Source organism: Phyllobates terribilis, unplaced genomic scaffold (genome assembly GCF_046119375.1).
Source record: "Phyllobates terribilis strain yellow unplaced genomic scaffold, ASM4611937v1 Scaffold_4__5_contigs__length_816908805, whole genome shotgun sequence".
In the NCBI taxonomy this organism is placed as follows: Eukaryota; Metazoa; Chordata; class Amphibia; order Anura; family Dendrobatidae; genus Phyllobates; species Phyllobates terribilis.
The window spans coordinates 685,681,963-685,706,226 of NW_027362764.1; the positions used below are offsets into that span (position 1 = coordinate 685,681,963).

General features: G+C 40.4%; 4 pseudogenes; all 4 read left to right on the forward strand.

Moving 5' to 3' along the window:
- Positions 1-10,162: 10,162 nt before the first annotated feature.
- Positions 10,163-10,282, forward strand: LOC141268109 (5S ribosomal RNA; annotated as a pseudogene).
- Positions 10,283-11,306: 1,024 nt separating this feature from the next.
- Positions 11,307-11,425, forward strand: LOC141268555 (5S ribosomal RNA; annotated as a pseudogene).
- A 621-nt stretch (positions 11,426-12,046) lies between these two features.
- Positions 12,047-12,166, forward strand: LOC141267958 (5S ribosomal RNA; annotated as a pseudogene).
- A 44-nt stretch (positions 12,167-12,210) lies between these two features.
- Positions 12,211-12,330, forward strand: LOC141267842 (5S ribosomal RNA; annotated as a pseudogene).
- The last annotated feature ends 11,934 nt before the right edge of the window (positions 12,331-24,264 follow it).

The window sequence follows — 24,264 nt, forward strand, 5'->3', positions numbered from 1 at the left end:
GGTGATGTTGTGTGCGACATGCTGGTGGAGCGCAGGCACACCTTTCTTTGAGAAGTAGTGCTGACTGGGCATCTGGTACTGGGGCACTGCGACGGACATAAGGTCTCGAAAATCCTCTGTGTCCACCAGGCGGAAAGGCAGCATTTCTGTAGCCAAGAGCTTGCAGATGGTGAAATTCATCCTCTTAGCTTTCTCATGGCTAGGAGGAAATGGTCTTTTACTTGTCCACATCTGAGGGACCGAGGGCTGGCTATTGTGCTTAGACGGGGTTGATAAGGGTGTCCCCGGCAAACTGCCGGTCTGTGAGGAAGATGCAGGCGGACATGTTAGGTTGCCTTGATCCAAAGGTGGTGCTATCGATGTCGGACAGCGCTCAACACCAGCTGGTGTTACCACCTCCAAAGAAAATGATGACCTGCCAATCACGCTGGCTGTTGCGGGTAAAGAGGTGGCAGGTCTGCGCCCCAAAACAGGTGTGACTGCTGTCCCCCCAGTCACAGAGGATGAAGAGGCCGCGGATGCACAAGATATGGCAGACGGTGATTGGCCCGGCCGGCTAGGCCGCATTGTAGCACACTGAGCTTCCCACTGCAACTTATGCTTCATGTCCATGTGCCGGTTCATGCATGAAGTACTCAAACTATGTATTTTTTGGCCTCTACTTAGCTTTTGCTGACAAATGTTACAGATAACACGAGTTGGGTCATCTTTATCGATCTGAAAAAATGCCCAGGCTATGCAAGGCTTAGCACCCATGCGACCTGAAGAGCCACCACGACTTGTGGTGAGAGGCAGAGTTGTGTTTGAGGATGCAGTTGTTGACGTGCTTCCAGTACTACGTCTCTGTCCAGGAAGGCGCAACCTGACCTCGTCGTCACTAGCATCTTCCTCCACCTCCTCTGCTGACCTCATCTCTTGGCTGACTGTGGGTTGACAGTAAGTGGGATCTCCGACCTCATCATCATCACCCTGTGCGTTATCACACCCGTCGTCCTCAGAGCCAACCTGTTCCTGCCCTGACAAAAAACTAAAGTTGTCGCTCCAATCAGGTATTTGAGTCTTATCATCGTCTTCCTCATTGTCTCCACCAACAGGAGTTACAGTTTGGAAATGAGGGTCTACATTATGGTCAGAACCTTCTGCGTCTGGTCCTGGATCCGACTCATAAAGATTCTGGGCATCAGTGCAGATCATTTCCTCGTCTGGATTCACAGAAGCGCTGGAGTCGACCTCTGATTCCCAGGCTATAGTATGAGTAAACAGCTCTGCAGACTCAACCATCTGTTCTACCTCATACTCAGACGGGCAGCTGGAGATTTGGGAGCTGTGAGGAAGCAAGTGCGATTTGGGTGACACCTTTGAGGACTGGAGTATTTGTGATGTTGAAATTGATGTGGAGGAGAGCCCACTTAAAGGAGCACTTGATATCCGTTGAAGCACCTGCTGTTTTTGTGCCTCATCTGGAATTTGTAGCGATTGGCGTGGCCGTAAGAAAGGGATCTTATCACATTGTCCGCTAAAAGAAGTAGACATTTTAGTTTGGCTGGAAGATGGTCTTTCTTCTGCACCTACCCCACGGACACAACCTTTTTTCCCCTTCCCAACACGCCTATTCCCCTTTCCACCAGCAGCAGGCCTTTTTCCACTCATTTTGGTGGTTAACTAATTCACAACTCTGGAGTTGTTTGCACAAAAAAACAATGGATGGTAACCGAGCAGAGCTGAGTGGCCAAACTGTGGTATTAAGCCAAAACTATTGGCTGGGCTAGATGCAGAAAAAAATTATTTTTAATTTGCAACCTGATGGAGGTCAGTATAGATGGACTAACAGACCAAGTCCCACACACTGCTAGAAGCCCAAATATTTTTTCAGAGCTAGATGCAGAAAAAAATTATTTTTAATTTGCAACCTGATGGAGGTCAGTATAGATGGACTAATAGACCAAGTCCCACACACCGCTAGAAGCCCAAATATTTTTTCAGAGCTAGATGCAGAAAAAAATTATTTTTAATTTGCAACCTGATGGAGGTCAGTATAGATGGACTAATAGACCAAGTCCCACACACTGCTAGAAGCCCAAATATTTTTTCAGAGCTAGATGCAGAAAAAAATTATTTTTAATTTGCAACCTGATGGAGGTCAGTATAGATGGACTAATAGACCAAGTCCCACACACTGCTAGAAGCCCAAATATTTTTTCAGAGCTAGATGCAGAAAAAAATTATTTTTAATTTGCAACCTGATGGAGGTCAGTATAGATGGACTAATAGAACAAGTCCCACACGCTGCTAGAAGCCCAAATATTTTTTCAGAGATAAATGAAGAAAAAAATTATTTTTAATTTGCAACCTGATGGAGGTCAGTATAGATGGACTAATAGACCAAGTCCCACACACTGCTAGAAGCCCAAATATTTTTTCAGAGCTAGATGCAGAAAAAAATTATTTTTAATTTGCAACCTGATGGAGGTCAGTATAGATGGACTAATAGACCAAGTCCCACACACTGCTAGAAGCCCAAATATTTTTTCAGAGCTAGATGCAGAAAAAAATTATTTTTAATTTGCAACCTGATGGAGGTCAGTATAGATGGACTAATAGACCAAGTCCCACACACCGCTAGAAGCCCAAATATTTTTTCAGAGCTAGATGCAGAAAATTTTTTTATTCAATTTGCAACCTGATGGAGGTCAGTATAGATGGACTAATAGACCAAGTCCCACACACTGCTAGAAGCCCAAATATTTTTTCAGAGCTAGATGCAGAAAAAAATTATTTTTAATTTGCAACCTGATGGAGGTCAGTATAGATGGACTAATAGACCAAGTCCCACACACTGCTAGAAGCCCAAATATTTTTTCAGAGCTAGATGCAGAAAAAAATTATTTTTAATTTGCAACCTGATGGAGGTCAGTATAGATGGACTAATAGAACAAGTCCCACACGCTGCTAGAAGCCCAAATATTTTTTCAGAGATGAATGAAGAAAAAAATTATTTTTAATTTGCAACCTGATGGAGGTCAGTATAGATGGACTAATAGACCAAGTCCCACACACTGCTAGAAGCCCAAATATTTTTTCAGAGCTAGATGCAGAAAAAAATTATTTTTAATTTGCAACCTGATGGAGGTCAGTATAGATGGACTAATAGACCAAGTCCCACACACTGCTAGAAGCCCAAATATTTTTTCAGAGCTAGATGCAGAAAAAAATTATTTTTAATTTGCAACCTGATGGAGGTCAGTATAGATGGACTAATAGAACAAGTCCCACACGCTGCTAGAAGCCCAAATATTTTTTCAGAGATAAATGAAGAAAAAAATTATTTTTAATTTGCAACCTGATGGAGGTCAGTATAGATGGACTAATAGACCAAGTCCCACACACTGCTAGAAGCCCAAATATTTTTTCAGAGCTAGATGCAGAAAAAAAATATTTTTAATTTGCAACCTGATGGAGGTCAGTATAGATGGACTAATAGACCAAGTCCCACACACTGCTAGAAGCCCAAATATTTTTTCAGAGCTAGATGCAGAAAAAAATTATTTTTAATTTGCAACCTGATGGAGGTCAGTATAGATGGACTAATAGACCAAGTCCCACACACCGCTAGAAGCCCAAATATTTTTTCAGAGCTAGATGCAGAAAATTTTTTTATTCAATTTGCAACCTGATGGAGGTCAGTATAGATGGACTAATAGACCAAGTCCCACACACTGCTAGAAGCCCAAATATTTTTTCAGAGCTAGATGCAGAAAAAAAATATTTTTAATTTGCAACCTGATGGAGGTCAGTATAGATGGACTAATAGACCAAGTCCCACACACTGCTAGAAGCCCAAATATTTTTTCAGAGCTAGATGCAGAAAAAAATTATTTTTAATTTGCAACCTGATGGAGGTCAGTATAGATGGACTAATAGAACAAGTCCCACACGCTGCTAGAAGCCCAAATGTTTTTTCAGAGATGAATGAAGAAAAAAATTATTTTTAATTTGCAACCTGATGGAGGTCAGTATAGATGGACTAATAGACCAAGTCCCACACACTGCTAGAAGCCCAAATATTTTTTCAGAGCTAGATGCAGAAAAAAATTATTTTTAATTTGCAACCTGATGGAGGTCAGTATAGATGGACTAATAGACCAAGTCCCACACACCGCTAGAAGCCCAAATATTTTTTCAGAGCTAGATGCAGAAAAAAATTATATTCAGTTTGCAACCTGATGGAGGTCAGTATAGATGGACTAATAGAATGATGCTATGCCCAAAAGATTTTACTTCACTAGGTGCAGTAAAAAAATTGGTATTCTATACACAGGTGGTATATCTTGCAACACAGATAGGCTACTCCACTGACTAACACACTCTGCAATAGGCCAAAAAGGATTAGCTTTGCTAGATTCAGCCAAATGCTGTGAAAAAAACTTGCACAGCACTTGCACAGACCTGCCTGGCAAAAACTGATAGGAACTGATGTAACCTAGTCCTGAAAAGGACTCCAATTACAATTAGTCTTTACTCCCACAATCTATCTATTTAAGAGCACAGACCTGCCTGATAAAAGTCGTAGGAAATGCTGTAACCTAGTCCTTAAAAGGACTGCAATCACAACTATTCCCTACTCCCAAGCTATCTGTAGATTTGTGCGAAAATTGGCTTGAAATTAACAAGGTATAGCGCACACAGCAACAGCGGTGCCGTCTAACACGCAGCTGCAGCAGTGAGAAAATGGTGGCGACGGGGAAAATGGCTTGGTCTTATAGGGCAAGGACATGTGACATACACTGCCAATCACACATGCCCTTGCTTGTGTGAAAAAAAGCACTTCGCTCCGTGTGTGCGCTGCTGATAGGCTGACAGATTGCACCTCCCCACTGCAAATGCGGGAAAGAGAAAAAAAAATGGAGATCTTCATTGTTCCTGCAGAGATCCATCCCCTGCCCCTCCCCCCGCCCCGCTGTACACTCAAACTGCGTATTAACATTAATTTTCATTATTACTGAGAAAAAATCCAGTTATGATTTTGGTGCACGAACAGTTATCGAACATAACCTCGAACAGCCGAATTTTTCTCAAATTGTTCGTGTTCGCCGACCGGCTCGAACACCGCCCAAAACAGCTCGAATTTGAGATTGGCGAACAGTTCGAGTAGAACAACGCTCATCTCTACCAGGGAACTATAGGCCGGTGAGTCTGACTTCTATACCAGGAAAGATCTTTGAACAAATTATTAAACAACATGTATGTAAGTACATGGATAAGAATGAAGTGATTAACCAGAGTCAGCATGGGTTTGTAACTAACAAGTCATGTCAGACTAACTTAATTTCCTTCTATGACAGAATCACTGACTGGGTGGATCAGGGAAATGCTGTAGATATAGTATATCTTGACTTCAGCAAAGCATTTGACAAAGTATCTCACACCATCCTTATTGAAAAAATGACCAAGTATGCAATGGACCAGGCAACTGTTAGGTGGATTCATAACTGGCTTAGTGATCGGACTCAAAGGGTGGTTGTAAATGGCTTCACATCCAGCTGGATGAATGTCTCAAGTGGGGTACCACAGGGCTCCGTCCTGGGACCTGTATTGTTCAACATCTTTATCAATGATTTAGATGAAGGAATTGAGGGTAAACTGATTAAATTTGCTGATGACACAAAGCTAGGAGGGATAGCTAATGCTAGAGAAGAGAGAGAGAGGATTCAAAAAGACCTAAATAAACTGGAGCAGTGGGCAGCAACCAACAGAATGGTTTTTAACAGGGAAAAATGCAAAGTACTACATCTGGGCAATAAAAAATGAAAAAAGCATATACAGAATGGCAGGAATAGAGCTAAGCAACAGTACATGTGAAAAAGACTTAGGTATACTAATAGATCATAGACTGAACATGAGTCAACAGTGTGATGCAGCAGCAAAAAAGGCAAATACAATTCTGGGATGTATTAACAGAAGCATACAGTCTAGATCACGTGAAGTCATTATCGGTCTTTACTCCTCTTTGGTCAGACCTCATCTGGAATACTGTGTACAGTTTTGGGCACCACATTTTAAAAAAGACATAGACAAACTGGAGCAAGTTCAGAGAAGAGCGACCAGAATGGTGACTGGTCTGCAAACCATGTCCTATGAGGAACGGTTGCAGGATTTGGGAATGTTTAGCTTGCAAAAAAGAAGACTGAGAGGAGACTTAATAGCTGTCTACAAATATGTCAAGGGCTGTCACATTGTAGAAGGATCATCTTTATTCTCGTTTGCACAAGGAAAGACTAGAAGCAATGGGATGAAACTAAATGGGAGGAGACACAGATTAGATATTAGAAAAAACTTTTTGACAGTTAGGGTGATTAATGAGTGGAACAGGCTGCCACGATAGGTGGTGAGTTCCCCTTCAATGGACATCTTCAAACAGAGGCTGGACAGACATCTGTCTGAGATGATCTAGTGAATCCTGCTTTGAGCAGGGGGTTGGACCAGATGACCCAGGAGGTCCCTTCCAACTCTACCATTCTATGATTCTATGATTCTATTTCTTTGAATATTCCCCAAGTACATATTATATAATATGAGAGTAAGTCACTGGAATTTCAGACACTTGAAAAAACTCTTGTCTTAGATTCTTTTTTCACTGGCTGCCCGGTCTTAAGTTACCTCTGTTGAAAATAGAATGAATGGGATCCTATACTATTAGCTCAAAGTTCAAACGCCACAGCTGTCACACGTCATGCTGTAAAGCTACTTTAATTTGCACGAACACTTCATGCACAGAAAATATTAGCAACACAAAATAATTAATAAGTATTACATATATATTATAGTTCAACTAGATATATTGTTATTATTTTAAAATGTTATACACATAAAATCATGCAATTTTTTCACTTCCTGTGTGAATAAAGAAATAAATCCATTTTAGAGTTCTTTGATCAAATCCTGCTTTGGAATGAAAACTCTAAGGAAATATAAGAAAATAAAATTGAATATCAAATTCATACAGAAACAGAATTATTTAAATATCTTATACATATATTGGTTGGTTCTAATGTAATTCAAAATATTGCTACTTAAATTTATATATATGAAGTTCTAATTTATTAATTAATATATATATATATATTTTATAAACGTATATATAAATACAATTATACGCAATCTCTACTTAGACAAGTGTATATATATATATATATATATATATGAACTATTAGAAACTATGTAACTACAATTTTACTGTATAAGATTATAAATAAATATTGAGACATTGTATTACATTTTGATACAACATTATAATTACAGTTTTTCCTTAGCCACTCCCTAAACCAAATCTTCTGTCTCTCTCAAATATCTCCAGGAACGCCCAATTTAGGAAAGACATTTTTCTATCCTTCAAAACCTCAGAGAACTGCCTGTTCTTCTGTCCACATTCCATGACGTCACTGTGAGTTGGTCGTCTCACCTGTCTCTGTCCATCAGTTTCAGCCATTTTCCTTTTTAGAGAATCACAGTTCTGACTGAGAATTAACTCATTCTGTGGAGAGATGGATCTTTGCACTGGCTGATATGGCTTATAACATATATGAAATCTTCTGTGTATTTGATAGAGTTCACTATGGGGATGACTCAGTCTAGGAGAGTTTCATATTGGCTTTTGGTAAGATTTTACCTTTCCTGGTTTTATAAATTTAGCTTGATTTATTTTCTTTTCACGATTCTCATGTTTTCTAACAAAATCCAGCATCTGCGCACATTCAAATAATGAATTTTTTTGTGATGCCATAACTTGGGAAACTGAATTTAGGAATTTGAATTTTTGTGCAAAAGTTGTTATCATATATTGTACTTTTCCATTTTTGATGAGAGCTTTGTACAACCGTTCAAATATGGACATGAATGTATATGTACATTCCTTCCTACCAATCCTTAGTTTCTGCAGATCTTCTATGTTGGGAAAATCCTTTGTGACACAATAAATCAAATATCTTAATCTGTCCGAATCATTTTCCCATCCATTAGGAGAGTCATTTTCACAGGGCAATAAATGTAAACGTCTGGACATTGTTACAGGAATCCATATTTTAAATAATTGATTCCTCTCCTCATTGGATAAATCAAACTTATCAGAGAAGCTCTCAAATGTCTCTGAATTTCTACAGGCATGGATTTTGACATCATATTTTGGCATGATTTTGTATAATTTCAGCAAATTTTTCCTCATTTTAATTTGGAGTTGAGCCTGGGTAATTCCAGAATTCTCTGATATTTTTAGTGGCTCTTGTACGTCCATTCCTCCTACGTCACTCACGTCTCCTCCCACATCACCTAGTATGTCGGTTTCTCGTATGTCAGTCATGTCTCCTCCCATGTCAGGTTTCTGTATGTCCGTCTCTTGGTCAGACCCAAGGTCACCTTCAGTTACAGACACGTGTCTTACTTCTTGTTCATTTTCCACATTACAGTCAGAATCAGTATCACCGTCTGACACTTCTACACTATTTTCCTGCTTAGAAATCTCTAACACAAGACTATGAAAAAAATCTACCAAATGTAGAATATTTCTCAATTTCTGTTTGTCTCTATTTACCAATTTAGAAGTTAACTGTAAATTCTGCAATTCACATTCTTTGTATAAACTGAGCCACAAAACTTCTATGTCATCTCCTACATTAACTTTGAAATTAATATTACTTTGTTTAGCAAAAGAAGAAATTATATCCATATTTTGCTTACCTTAAGATTCCTTGGCTTCTCTTTATCAGCACGTCCTGTCTTCAGTTTGTCTGATTCTTTTCCTGTGTGATTCTGTTCCTTGTTAGTACCTCTGCTTCCTGTCTTTCCTCAGTCTGTAGGTCCTTTCTGCTTCTCGTGACAAACTAGTGAATTTACTGACACGTGAACAACAGCTGTTCAGCTCGTCAGGACTCCCCCCTTGTTCACGGAAGAAATTCACTTACTTAATTTAAAAAACAAAAAAACAGGACTGGCTGGCTCACCATTGTAAAATAATACTCTTCCTGTATTATTTTTTTCTACTGAGGACTTCTCAAAGTATCAATATCACGATATTCTTATAAAAAAATGTATCTATTTATTCTTGGATTGTCCATTAAAAAGAATCAGATTGCAGCAGGTACATACAATAATTAGTTATAAAGTAATTGTCCATTTCTCCATAATTAGCTTAATTGTTGAGATTCACCCATCTTTCCTTGGATCCTGGCTGGTAAATCATGTCTTTGTCCAGCATGTGTCCAGGCCTACATGTCATCTGCTTCTCAGCATGACGATTCTGTGTCTTGTGGGGTGGGCAGAGCAAGAGAGCCCCCCCTTTCTGTACCATGGGCTTTTATAGCCAGTCGTATGGACACCTGTTCTACATATGGTAGTGAACCAAAAATACACACACAAATGGCGCATGTCAACTAGACACGATGGCTGAGGCATAGAAATCAGAAAAATGATTATCGATTAACATTCCAAATGAATTTCCATAATTAACCATTTAACAGAGACCGCCTGGGAATGCCAGGTGCTGTAGGCTTTTGCTTTTTCCTTCCTTCCACCAGCAGGGGGCACTCTCTTCTATGCCTTTTTTCCATTCCCTTTCACAAGTGCACACATTCATTCTCTTTTCTTTTTTTCATTTGCTTTCTCTCTTGCGCTATTTCATCTCTGCAAAATACCAGCATCCTTCTGATCACCGTGGGCCTCCAGCATTGTTGCTTATTTACTTTTAATACTAGGCTCCTTTTCACCAGGACCAGCATCTCCCGGGTGGCTGAAGGCAACCACCAGTAACCCCAAGCAGAAGACCTTTGCAGGCAACACGACCCTCCCCCCTGAAGAGCAGCTCAAAGTCACTGGCAACCATCTCACCCTCTTCCTTCATTCACCCCTGGACGTCTTGCTCCGCCCCCAAGTTACGGGTCCAGCTTGCTCTTTCTGTCACATTACCGCGATGAAGGGTTTAGCCTGCAGGAGACCCTGCCCCAAGCCATTTTTGAAGACACCTGATGCGGCGGGTGAATCACTGCTAAACAAACCACACCTGTAGGGATGGCACAGCCTTTGCATGGACCCTTTGGAGCCCGCCCCGTCACCGCCAGATTGCTCGCCATCAAGCGATCCTGAGAAAGGCTGGCCGGGCGATGGATCGAGCAGCGTCTACTGGCCATACCACCTTGGATACGCCCGATCTCGTCTGATCTCGGAAGCAAAGCAGGGCTGGGCTCAGACAGTAGTTGAATGGGAGACCTCCTGGGAACACCGGGTGCTGTAGACCATTTTGATGACGTTTTGCCCTACTGCCCAGCTCGGCTAGCATGGAACGGCGCCTTGCCGGACACCGACCTTAAGTAATTTAGATGATGGAAGCCCCAAGGCCTCTGAGCCAGTTGGCAGCTAAGTACGCTACCCCGCCGCCCTTCACGCAGGCCTGACACCGAGCTCCTTACCACGGCTAGGAGTGCTTATTGACTCCGCAGCTCGCCGTGTGGAAATGATGGCGTTAAAAGCACCCGGGGCGGTGAAGGGGCCAGGCTTTCAGGAGGTGCCCAGGGAAGGTTTTGGATGCCGGCCGCCTAGCGAGGGCCAGCAGAAGTAACATGTTTCTCTGCAACGAAGCTTGTGTAACCAAGCCAGACGGCTGCCAAAGAGCTAACCTCAGTGCAAGGAAGGCAAGGAAGGTGCGGGAGGAATTGGGGAGGGGGGGGTGATTCCTGCTAGGGCCCTGAAATCATAAAACAGGCAGGAGAGTCTGACGCATGGTGACGTAGAGGTTGTAGGGGCAGATAGGGGGTGATGTCAAGTGCGAGCACTCGTGCATGCTGGCTTGTGTGTGAGAGTGCGCTTCCTAGGTGTGGCGCGCTGCAGACAGTCAAAGGGATTGTTCCCTTTCATTAAAAGTTAATCCCCGGCTGCAGGCTATTAGAAAGCAATTAACCGCGCTCTACTCACCCTACCCAGGTCTACCGGTGAGTCTCGCCTCTGCTCCCGGCCTGAGGCATTGGCTGTGAAGCTGACGTTCCGTCGACAGTGCTGCAGCCGATCAGTGAGCTCAGCGGCTCTGAGTGGGGCCTTCTGTCTACAAGACCTTTTAAGGAAGCCAGCAAAAAAATTGAGGAGAAGGGAAAGCACAAAAAGACCTGGTCTTGCTGAGCACTGGAAAGGGCAGCCGGCAGCCAGACTTCAAAGTAGAAAAGCAGCAAGTGAGAGGCTTGTCTGTGCCTTCAAAGGAGAAAAGCAGCAAGTGAGAGGCTTGTCTGTGCCTTCAAAGTAGAAAAGCAGCAAGTGAGAGGCTTGTCTGTGCCTACGGCCAAACCACTTTGTTCACGCCCGATCTTGTCTAATCTTGGAAGCTAAGCAGGATTGGGCCTGGTTAGTACTTGGATGGGAGACTGCCTGGGAATACCAGGTGCTGTAGGCTTTTGCTTTTTCCTTCCTTCCACCAGCAGGGGGCACTCTTTTCCATGCCTTTTTTCCATTCCCTTTCACAAGTGCACAAATTCATTCTCTTTTCTTTTTTTCATTTGCTTTCTCTCTTGCGCTATTTCATCTCTGCAAAATACCAGCATCCTTCTGATCACCGTGGGCCTCCAGCATTGTTGCTTATTTACTTTTAATACTAGGCTCCTTTTCACCAGGACCAGCGTCTCCCGCGTGGCTGGAGGCAACCACCGGTAACCCCAAGCAGAAGACCCTTGCAGGCAACACGACCCTCCCCCCTGAAGAGCAGCGCAAAGTCACTGGCAACCATCTCACCCTCTTCCTTCATTCACCCCTGGACGTCTCGCTCAGCCCCCAAGTTACGAGTCCAGCTTGCTCTTTCTGTCACATTACCGCGATGAAGGGTTTAGCCTGCAGGAGACCCTGCGCCAAGACATTTTTGAAGACACCTGATGCGGCGGGTGAATCACTGCTAAACAAACCACACCTGTAGGGATGGCACAGCCTTTGCATGGACCCTTCGGAGCCCGCCCCGTCACGGCCAGATTGCTCGCCACCAAGCGATCCTGAGAAAAGCTGGCCGGGCGATGGATCGAGCAGCGTCTACTGGCCATACCACCTTGGATACACCCGATCTCGTCTGATCTCGGATGCAAAGCAGGGCTGGGCTCGGACAGTACTTGGATGGGAGACCTCGTGGGATCACCGGGTGCTGTAGACCATTTTGATCCTGAGAAAGGCTGGCCGGGCGATGGATCGAGCAGCGTCTACTGGCCATACTACTTTGGATACGCCCGATCTCGTCTGATCTCGGATGCAAAGCAGGGCTGGGCTTGGACAGTACTTGGATGGGAGACCTCCTGGGAACACCGGGTGCTGTAGACCATTTTGATGACGTTTTGCCCTACTGCCCAGCTCGGCTAGCATGGAACGGCGCCTTGCCGGACACCGACCTTAAGTAACTTAGATCAGGGTTCCCCAACTCCAGTCCTCAAGGCCCACCAACAGGTCATGTTTTCAGGATTTCCTTAGTATTGCACAGGTGATGGAATTATTGCCTGTGCAGGTGATGCAATTATCACCTGTGTAATACTAAGTAAATCCTGAAAACATGACCTGTTGGTGGGCCTTGAGGACTGGAGTTGGGGAACCCTGACTTAGATGATGGAAGCTCCAAGGCCTCTGAGCCAGTTGGCAGCTAAGTACGCTACCCCGCCGCCTTCACGCAGGCCTGACACCGAGCTCCTTGCCACGGCTAGGAGTGCTTATTGACTCCGCAGCTCGCCGTGTGGAAATGATGGCGTTAAAAGCAACCGGGGCCGTGAAGGGGCCAGGCTTTCAGCAAGTGCCCAGGGAAGGCTTTGGATGCCGGCCGCCTAGCGAGGGCCAGCAGAAGTAACATGTTTCTCTGCAAAGAAGCTTGTGTAACCAAGCCAGACGGCTGACAAAGAGCTAACCTCAGTGCAAGGAAGGCAAGGAAGGTGCGGAAGGAATTGGGGAGGGGGGGAGGGTGATTCCTGCTAGGGCCCTGAAATCATAAAACAGGCAGGAGAGTCTGACGCATGGTGACGGAGAGGTTGTAGGGGCAGATAGGGGGTGTTGTCACGTGCGAGCATGTGTGCATGCTGGCTTGTGTGTGAGAGTGCGCTTCCTAGGTGTGGCGCGCTGCAGACAGTCAAAGGGATTGTTCCCTTTCATTAAAAGTTAATCCCCGGCTGCAGCCTATTAGAAAGCAACTAACCGCGCTCTACTCACCCTACCCGGGTCTACCGGTGAGTCTCGCCTCTGCTCCCGGCCTGTGGCATTGGCCGTGAAGCTGACGTTCCGTCTACAGCGCTGCAGCCGGTCAGTGAGCTCAGCGGCTCTGAGTGGGGCGTTGTGTCTACAAGACCTTTTAAGGAAGCCAGCAAAAAAATTGAAGAGAAGGGAAAACACAAGAGGACCTGGTCTTGCTGAGCACTGGAAAGGGCAGACGGCAGCCAGACGTCAAAGTAGAAAAGCAGCAAGTGAGAGGGTTGTCTCTGCCTACGGCCACACCACCCTGAACACGCCCGATCTCATCTGATTTTGGAAGTTAAGCAGGGTCGGGCCTGGTTAGTACATGGATGGGAGACTGTAAAATTATACTCTTCCTGTATTATTTTTTTCTACTGAGGACTTCTCAAAGTATCAATATCACGATATTCTTATAAAAAAATGTATCTATTTATTCTTGGATTGTCCATTAAAAAGAATCAGATTGCAGCAGGTACATACAATAATTAGTTATAAAGTAATTGTCCATTTGTCCATAATTAGCTTAATTGTTGAGATTCACCCATCTTTCCTTGGATCCTGGCTGGTAAATCATGTCTTTGTCCAGCATGTGTCCAGGCCTACATGTCATCTGTTTCTCAGCATGAAGATTCTGTGTCTTGTGGGGTGGGCAGAGCAAGAAAGCCCCCCCTTTCTGTACCATGGGGTTTTATAGCCAGTCGTATGGACACCTGTTCTACATATGGTAGTGAACCAAAAATACACACACAAATAGCGCATGTCAACTAGACACGATGGCTGAGGCATAGAACTCAGAAAAATGATTATCGATTAACATTCCAAATGAATTTCCATAATTAACCATTTAACATTTCCCCCTTTTTTGAGAATAAAAGGACTTTAACTGAAATTTCTCAAAAGAAGATACATTCATCAATCATTTTTTCTTTCCTTCTTCCTTGGAAATATCATTAAATTTCCATAATAATAATAATAGTAATAATAGTATCAATATCGGATTATTGTTATATAATGATGTGAATTCATGTTATGGTAAGCCGTGACTAATATTCATTTAATATGTATAATTATACTTCCCTATATCTAAATTGAAGCAATCGCGGGTTCAATCGTCATCATCTGATGTCATCGGGTCGTCGTCTCGTCTTCTTCTTGGTTCTTTTATAACACAGTCTTTAGATGAAAACTCCTTTGAAATAAATTACAGCATGTATATATTGTACAGTCCATAATTGTGTTCATTATTGTTCAGTCCATAAACTGTACTCTTTATTAGAAAGATCATGTTTGTCAATTGATAAGAAAACAAAGTCCATGGATGAAATGTAGCTTTAATATCTGTGCAGTGTCACCTGGACTTACGTTGGATCGTCTTTGGAATCTTCCGTGTGTCCGCACTGGTCTCGTGTCACTTTTGGAACAGATGTGACGTCTTTGGTCAGTAAAGCAAGGGTTAACTTGACACTTTCCTGCTTTATATAGCACCATAACCAGTACTCAGTCCTTTATATACAGGACACATATGCCAGGTATTACCTGTTCACCAGCTTTCATTGAAGCGTTGCAGGTGATAAGAAACCAGTGGAACGTGATGAAACTTGAACACAACACAGTACATATAGGATCATCGTCCTCTGCCGTCCTGGTGATCAGTGGTGTGAATTGTATTGTATGTAATGGACACAGTCTTTTATAACACTCAGCATTCACACCTGTTACCTTCTGAGACGTCCGGATATCAGTTGCTTCTTCTTGCAACTTTTGAGAATCTCTTTGATTTATAAAAATTAAAAGTCTTTATTAAGATAGAATTCATAATTGCGATGTCTTGATTGAAGTCTTCATTCCCTAATCTGATACCAAATCTGGCAGTTTTTCCTAACCTATAATATCACAGCGTACCATAGCAATCAGTAATATCCATCTAATTATTATCAAAATATTAAAATAAATTATGTTTGGAATAATAAACAATAATAGATAATAATTCATTATCAATCAAGTTCTCCATATGATAGAACATTTTTATGTCATAGGTGTAATTACCTTTTCCAACCCATAGGTGTCAGTGTATTTTGAAAAAACAAGTTTTTATATCTTTATTAAACCAATAATATCAAAGAATGTAAACTCCTGAACCAAAATGAATAAATATATGAATGTATGAATGAATGAATGAATGAATGAATAAATGAATGAATGAATTGTTGTGTTTACTCAGAAAATGTAAACATTTTTTTCCTTAGCAATATATATTTAATGAAGCAATACTCTTGTATAGTGTTGAGCCACCCCCGTAGTGTTCGGGTTCGGTTCGGTTCGTCGAACACCGGGATGTTCGAGGAACTGTTCGTCGAACTGTTCGTCGAACACCTTAGAACACCGTCGAACACAGTTAAAACCAATGGCAGGCAAACAAAAACACATAGAAACACATAGAAAACACCTTCAAAGGTGTCCAAAAGCTGACAAACTGCTCAGAAGACGCTTTCTTTAAAAAAGCCGGCCGGCAATTCAGCAGCGGCATACACCGGTACCCGACAATTTAGACAAGAAGGAATAGAGCCTCACACATAGATTAGATAGATAGAAACATGTCAGTCACATATATATGAAGTACAGTGACAGTGTTGCTTACTGTACTTGTCATTTAGTGTAAAGGATTTATTAAAAAATATAATAGTGTTTTCATGCACTGTCTCTTTAAAAAAGCCGGCCGGCAATTCAGCATCTGTACCCGACAATTTATAACAGACAGAATAGAGCTTCACACATAGATTAGATAGATAGAAACATGTCAGTCACATATATATGAAGTACAGTGACAATGTTGCTTACTGTACTTGTCATTTAGTGTAAAGGATTTATTAAAAAAAATAATAGTGTTTTCATGCACCGTCTCTTTAAAAAAGCCGGCCGGCAATTCAGCATCTGTACCCGACAATAAAGCAACCTCATCCTTACCTTTCCATGGTTCCCACGACAGCTTCAGCTCTGCTACATCGAGATGACAGGCTGGAAGTGAAGTGCATGAGGTGAGCTCATTCATGTCCAATGAACTCAGCTGACCTCATGTACGTCACTGACAGTGTGGGAGAATTCTCACGCTGAAGTGCTGAGTGCAGGAGAATTCTCCCACGCTGTCAGTGACGTGCATGAGGTGCGCCGAGTTCATTGGACATGAACTCGGCTCATCTGGATGCCGTCACAGCCAGACACTGCAGAGCGCAAGCATGCCTGCGCTTCTCAGTGTCTGCGGGATGACAGGCTGGATGGCAGCGTTCTGCTGTGGTCCAGCCTGTCATCTCGATGTAGCAGAGCTGAAGCTGTCGTGGGAACCATGGAAAGGTAAGGATGAGGTTGCTTTATTATTTTTCTTTTATTGCAGGAGATCATTGGCTTCAGCTGGAATGGGCGTGACGGTAAGTATGGTTTAATTTAGAACAATAAAGGATTGTGTCTTTATTTCAATTAAAGGACTTTATTCTGGGTGTTTGCGTTTTTTTTAACTTTGACTATGGGGTTAGTAATGGGGGTGTCTTATAGACGCCTCTCCATTACTAACCTGGGCTTGATGTCAGCTGGCATTATAAGCTGACATCAACCCCAACCCTATTACCCCCTGCCACCGCACCAGGGCAGCGTGGAAGAGCGAGGCTAAGTGCCAGAATTGGCGCATCCTATGAATGCGCCATTTCTGGGGCGGCTGACGGCTGGTGTTTCTAGCCTGGGAGGGGGCCAATATTCATGGCTCCCTTCCTGGGCTATTAATATCAGCCCCCAGCTGTCTGCTTAGCCTTTGCTAGCTATTAAATTAGGGGGGACCCCACGTCATTTTTTTTGGGGGGTCCCCCATTTTAATAGCTAGTAAAGGCTATGTATTCAGCTGGGGGCTGATATTAGTAGCCTGGGAAGCTCCGTGGGTATTACCCCCTTCCCAGGCTTCAAACATCTGCCCCAGCTGTCTGCTTAACCTCCGCTAGAGACTAAAATTAAGGGGAACCCCACGCCAATTTTTTTAATAATAAATCCTTTATTTTAATACTAAATGACAAGTACAGTAACCAACATTATCACTGTACTTCATATATATGTGACTGACATGTTTCTATCTATCTAATCTATGTGTGAAGCTCTATTCTGTCTGTTATAAATTGTCGGGTACAGATGCTGAATTGCCGGCCGGCTTTCTTAAAGAGATGGTGCATGAAAACACTATTATTTTTTTTAATAAATCCTTTACACTAAATGACAAGTACAGTAAGCAACACTGTCACTGTACTTCATATATATGTGACTGACATGTTTCTATCTATCTAATCTATGTGTGATTCTCTATTCCTTCTATTCTAAATTGTCGGGTACCGCTGCTGAATTGCCGGCCGGCTTTTTTAAAGAGACGGTGCATGAAAACACTATTATTTTTTTTGATAAATCCTTTACGCTAAATGACAAGTACAGTAAGCAGCACTTTCACTGTACTTCGTATATATGTGGCTGACATGTTTATATCTATCTAATCTATGTGTGAAGCTCTATTCTTTCGGTTCTAAATTGTCGGGTACCGGTGAATGCCGCTGCTGAATTGCCGGCTTTTCATGTTTCACTGTTGGCACTGTTCCCATCGATTTGGGCAATCACTGTAATGCCACAACCACCATGGCTGTGGCATTACAGTGAGTGGCAGACAATCCCTGCATGATTGGTGCTCTAAATAGCACCAGACATGCAGGACACGCTTTTGGTGCACGAACAGTTATCGAACATAACCTCGAACAGCCGAATTTTTTGCAAATCGTTCGGGTTCGTCGAACAACTCGAACACCGCCCAAAACAGCTCGAATTTGAGATTGGCGAACAGTTCTAGTCGAACACCGCTCATCTCTACTCTTGTATTAGACATTACTTTATTAAATATTAATGTGTTTTCTCAATTGAGATATTGAACTCAAATAAAATCAAATGAGAATTAAAAAATGAAAAAATAGAAAAATAAGAAGTATAAAGTAAGAATAAAATTTTAAAAATGAAAAATAAAATTAAGAGTAAAAATAAGAATAAAAATAAAAATAAGGCCTTTAAATTTTAATGACAAATGCAGAGTAATTATATTCTCCATTAAAAATACCCTTATATCTCCATTATCTGGATGATTTCATATTTGTCATAACCTTGTACCACCAAAAAATATTAAATTATGCAACTTTGCATGGAATACCCTTCTTACCACTAGAACTACTGATAGAGTCATTTTGACTCGTTTCATTTTTTATTTCTCTTCTGTGACTACATTTTTCAGAATTCCGGCTTGAAACTCGGTGACTTTTCCTCAAATATGATGTGAAAAAAGATTTTGTGAGAATAAATAATTTTGGTGAAAAATTTGCGCGTTTTTTTCAAAATTTACCAAGAACTACTGAAGGGAGTCATTTTGACTCCCTACTATATTTTTAGGTCCTTTTGTCACTAAATGTTGCTATAAAGTTTTGTGCATAATTTTTTCACTCTGTCTTATTTACCCTGATGTTCATATAGATGTAGTTCAATTTACATGTCAACTTTTCACATTTTCCTTGTGTTTTACCTGCTTGTATTACTGTGTAATGCTGAACAAACTCTATCTGATGAGGAGCTAGATGCATTCATTGCGATATTCTATGCTCGTGGAATATCTGGCACGAACCGTCACTCGATTAGCAGTATTTGGTGTAATGACTGGGGAATACCGTTTTGCAAAGCGACAATGTCTAGGGACCGCTTTGTTGAAATTATGAGGTTTCTCAGATTTGATGAGAAATCTACTCGATCGGAGAGACTGCAAACGGTCAAGTTTGCTCTATTTTCTACTGTGTGGGACAGGTTTATTGAAAATTGTATTGCGTGTTACAAGCCTGGCCCATACATAATGGTGGATGAGCAACTTTTCCCAAGCAAAACTAGGTGTCCATTCACGCAGTACATGCCTTCCAAACCAGATAAATATGGCCACAAATATTGGCTAGCTGTTGATAAGAGGAGCAAATATCTGGCAAATGGCTTCCCTTATCTAGGCAAAGATGACACACGCCGTGCTGAGGACCGTTTAGCTGACCATGTGGTAATGAAGTTATTGGACACGTTTTTGAAAAAAGGTCGCAATGTTACAACCGATAATTATTTTACTTCAGTAAAATTAGCTAAACAGCTAAAAAGCAAAGGAACAACCATCGTGGGAACACTGAACAAGATAAGGCGAGAAGTGCCTAAAGAAATAAAATCCATGAAAGAGGAATTGTACAACACTAAAGTGTTTAGAAATGAAGACAATTTTACACTTACAGTATATCAAGGAAAGCCCAACAAAAATGTTGTCATTTTGAGTTCCGTCCATCCAGATGTTGTTGTTGCGTCTGATTCCGCTAAAAAAACTCCAGAAACAGTAAAGTTTTACAATGAAACAAAATATGGAGTAGATGTAGTGGATCAGATGGCACGAAAATATACCACACGAACATGCACAAGGAGATGGCCTGTTCATGCATTTGAAAATGCCTTAGACTTTGCGGGTATAAATGCATGGATAATATTCAAGGAGATTACCCACGAAAAATGTCACGCAAGGCATTTTTGCAAACGCTTGTGAGAGAGTTGAGTGGCCCTTATGTCACAGATAGGGAAAAGGGTTCCACGTTCCAAGTTTCTACATGCTCAGAAGTGATGGTTCAAACAAAATTTTGCCAGATCAAAGAAAAGTGCAAGAAAAATAGATCTGTCGGAAATTGTAAGACTTGTGGTAAGTCTTTGTGTGGGCAATGTACTGCCATAAATCAAAGGCAATGCCTAAAATACGAAACACCAAATGTTTAGAAGGTGAATTCTGCGCCATATTTTCATTTTTATGCTCCTCCACCTACATTTTCTCTGCTTTTTGTTCTTCAGTTGTTGTTTATATGTGTGCACTTGAATAAAAAAAAATGTTTGAAAAACGTCTATTATAATTATTGTTATTTTCTGTAGAAAAATAAGAAAAGCAGAAAAAAAACAATCAAAAGCATTACTGTTGGATCTCACAATAATAATACATTACAAAAAATATAATTATTAATAAATAACCACAAATGAAACTCTAAAAATAAACGAAAACAAGCAAGGAGTCAAAATGACTCCTTTCAGTAGTTCTAGGCGGGGTCACGAGTCCAGTAGTCCTAGTGTTAATTATACCATAGTACCTTATTATTATTTCTTCTTTATTAAAATGTGTGGAAAATAAGTATTGATCAAAAGTGATTATGTAATCAGGATCAAAAACACATTTTCCCCCTTAATACCAAAAATATTATTTTATAAAATTTATGTATATATCAGAACCAAATTAAAAATAATTATTCTTCTAGAAATATTGTGCATAAATTTCATATCGATGAGTAGCATATATTTGACTAAAGAGAGGTGTGTACCTATTTAGGTAACCATTAAAAATAATATTATAGTTATTCAAGAATATTATCATGTGGAAAATTATTCTAAATATAAATTTGCTTTGTAAACCATTTTGATGTGTGGTTGCCCTTATCCACTATTAGTTAAATCAAGAAATAATAATTATTAAAGAAATATAGAAATATATATATGTAGATAATACCTAATTATGTATTATAATTTCCTCAGAATTAAATATATTTTTGTACCTTCACATAAAGAAACATTTTTTTTTTTCAAACATACAAACATACGAGGCCTCTGTCACATCAATCACACTTAGCAGCTGCTGATTTACTCATCTGTCAACTTCACTCTGACATTCACAGATCTGTTCAACTCAAACATTCCACATATGAAGTTTTATATATATATATATATATATATATATATTTAACCCAAAATTGTTGTATCCCAATTTATTAATGCGCATTGCCATATCAATTGAATATCTTTATATTTCTTTGAATATTCCCCAAGTACATATTATATAATATGAGAGTAAGTCACTGGAATTTCAGACACTTGAAAAAACTCTTGTCTTAGATTCTTTTTTCACTGGCTGCCCGGTCTTAAGTTACCTCTGTTGAAAATAGAATGAATGGGATCCTATACTATTAGCTCAAAGTTCAAAGGCCACAGCTGTCACACGTCATGCTGTAAAGCTACTTTAATTTGCATGAACACTTCATGCACAGAAAATATTAGCAACACAAAAGAATTAATAAGTATTACATATATATTATAGTTCAACTAGATATATTGTTATTATTTTAAAATGTTATACACATAAAATCATGCAATTTTTTCACTTCCTGTGTGAATAAAGAAATAAATCCATTTTAGAGTTCTTTGATCAAATCCTGCTTTGGAATGAAAACTCTAAGGAAATATAAGAAAATAAAATTAAATATCAAATTCATACAGAAACAGATTTATTTAAATATCTTATACATATATTGGTTAGTTCTAATGTAATTCAAAATATTGCTACTTAAATTTATATATATGAAGTTCTAATTTATTAATTAATATATATATATTTTATAAACATATATATAAATACAATTATACGCAATCTCTACTTAGGCAAGTGTATATATATATATATATATATATATATATATATATATATATATATATATATATGAACTATTAGAAACTATGTAACTACAATTTTACTGAATAAGATTATAAATAAATATTGAGACATTGTATTACATTTTGATACAACATTATAATTACAGTTTTTCCTTAGCCACTCCCTAAACCAAATCTTCTGTCTCTCTCAAATATCTCCAGGAACGCCCTATTTAGGAAAGACATTTTTCTATCCTTCAAAACCTCAGAGAACTGCCTGTTCTTCTGTCCACATTCCATGACGTCACTGTGAGTTGGTCGTCTCACCTGTCTCTGTCCATCAGTTTCAGCCATTTTCCTTTTTAGAGAATCACAGTTCTGACTGAGAATTAACTCATTCTGTGGAGAGATGGATCTTTGCACTGGCTGATATGGCTTATAACATATATGAAATCTTCTGCGTATTTGATAGAGTTCACTATAGGGATGACTCAGTCTAGGAGAGTTTGATATTGGCTTTTGGTAAGATTTTACCTTTCCTGGTTTTATAAATTTAGCTTGATTTATTTTCTTTTCACGATTCTCATGTTTTCTAACAAAATCCAGCATCTGCGCACATTCAAATAATGAATTTTTTTGTGATGCCATAACTTGGGAAACTGAATTTAGGAATTTGAATTTTTGTACAAAAGTTGTTATCATATATTGTACTTTTCCATTTTTGATGAGAGCTTTGTACAACCGTTCAAATATGGACATGAATGTATATGTACATTCCTTCCTACCAATCCTTAGTTTCTGCAGATCTTCTATGTTGGGAAAATCCTTTGTGACACAATAAATCAAAAATCTTAATCTGTCCGAATCATTTTCCCATCCATTAGGAGAGTCATTTTCACAGGGCATTAAATGTAAACGTCTGGACAATGTCAAAGGAATCCATATTTTAAATAATTGATTCCTCTCCTCATTGGATAAATCAAACTTATCAGAGAAGCTCTCAAATGTCTCTGAATTTCTACAGGCATGGATTTTGACATCATATTTTGGCATGATTTTGTATAATTTCAGCAAATTTTTCCTCATTTTAATTTGGAGTTGAGCCTGGGTAATTCCAGAATTCTCTGATATTTTTAGTGGCTCTTGTACGTCCGTTCCTCCTACGTCACTCACGTCTCCTCCCACATCACCTAGTATATCGGTTTCTCGTATGTCAGTCATGTCTCCTCCCATGTCAGGTTTCTGTATGTCCGTCTCTTGGTCAGACCCAAGGTCACCTTCAGTTACAGACACGTGTCTTAGTTCTTGTTCATTTTCCACATTACAGTCAGAATCAGTATCACAGTCTGACACTTCTACACTATTTTCCTGCTTAGAAATCTCTAACACAAGACTATGAAAAAAATCTACCAAATGTAGAATATTTCTCAATTTCTGTTTGTCTCTATTTACCAATTTAGAAGTTAACTGTACATTCTGCAATTCACATTCTTTGTATAAACTGAGCCACAAAACTTCTATGTCATCTCCTACATTAACTTTGAAATTAATATTACTTTGATTAGCAAAAGAAGAAATTATATCCATATTTTGCTTACCTTAAGATTCCTTGGCTTCTCTTTATCAGCACTAGAGATGAGCGTTGTTCTACTCGAACTGTTCGACAATCTCAAATTCGAGCTGTTTTGGGCGGTGTTCGAGCCGTTCGGCGAACACGAACAATTTGAGAAAAATTCGGCTGTTCGAGGTTATGTTCGATAACTGTTCGTGCACCAAAATCATAACTGGATTTTTTCTCAGTAATGATGAAAATTAATGTTAATACGCAGTTTGAGTGTACAGCGGGGTGGGGGGAGGGGCAGGGGATGGATCTCTGCAGGAACAATGAAGATCTCCATTTTTTTTTCTCTTTCCCGCATTTGCAGTGGGGAGGTGCAATCTGTCAGCCTATCAGCAGCGCACACACGGAGCGAAGTGCTTTTTTTCACACAAGCAAGGGCATGTGTCATTGGCAGTGTATGTCACATGTCCTTGCCCTATAAGACCAAGCCATTTTCCCCGTCGCCACCATTTTCTCACTGCTGCAGCTGCGTGTTAGACGGCACCGCTGTTGCTGTGTGCGCTATACCTTGTTAATTTCAAGCCAATTTTCGTACAAATCTACAGATAGCTTGGGAGTAGGGAATAGTTGTGATTGCAGTCCTTTTAAGGACTAGGTTACAGCATTTCCTACGACTTTTATCAGGCAGGTCTGTGCTCTTAAATAGATAGATTGTGGGAGTAAAGACTAATTGTAATTGGAGTCCTTTTCAGGACTAGGTTACATCAGTTCCTATCAGTTTTTGCCAGGCAGGTCTGTGCCAGTGCTGTGCAAGTTTTTTTCACAGCATTTGGCTGAATCTAGCAAAGCTAATCCTTTTTGGCCTATTGCAGAGTGTGTTAGTCAGTGGAGTAGCCTATCTGTGTTGCAAGATATACCACCTGTGTATAGAATACCAATTTTTT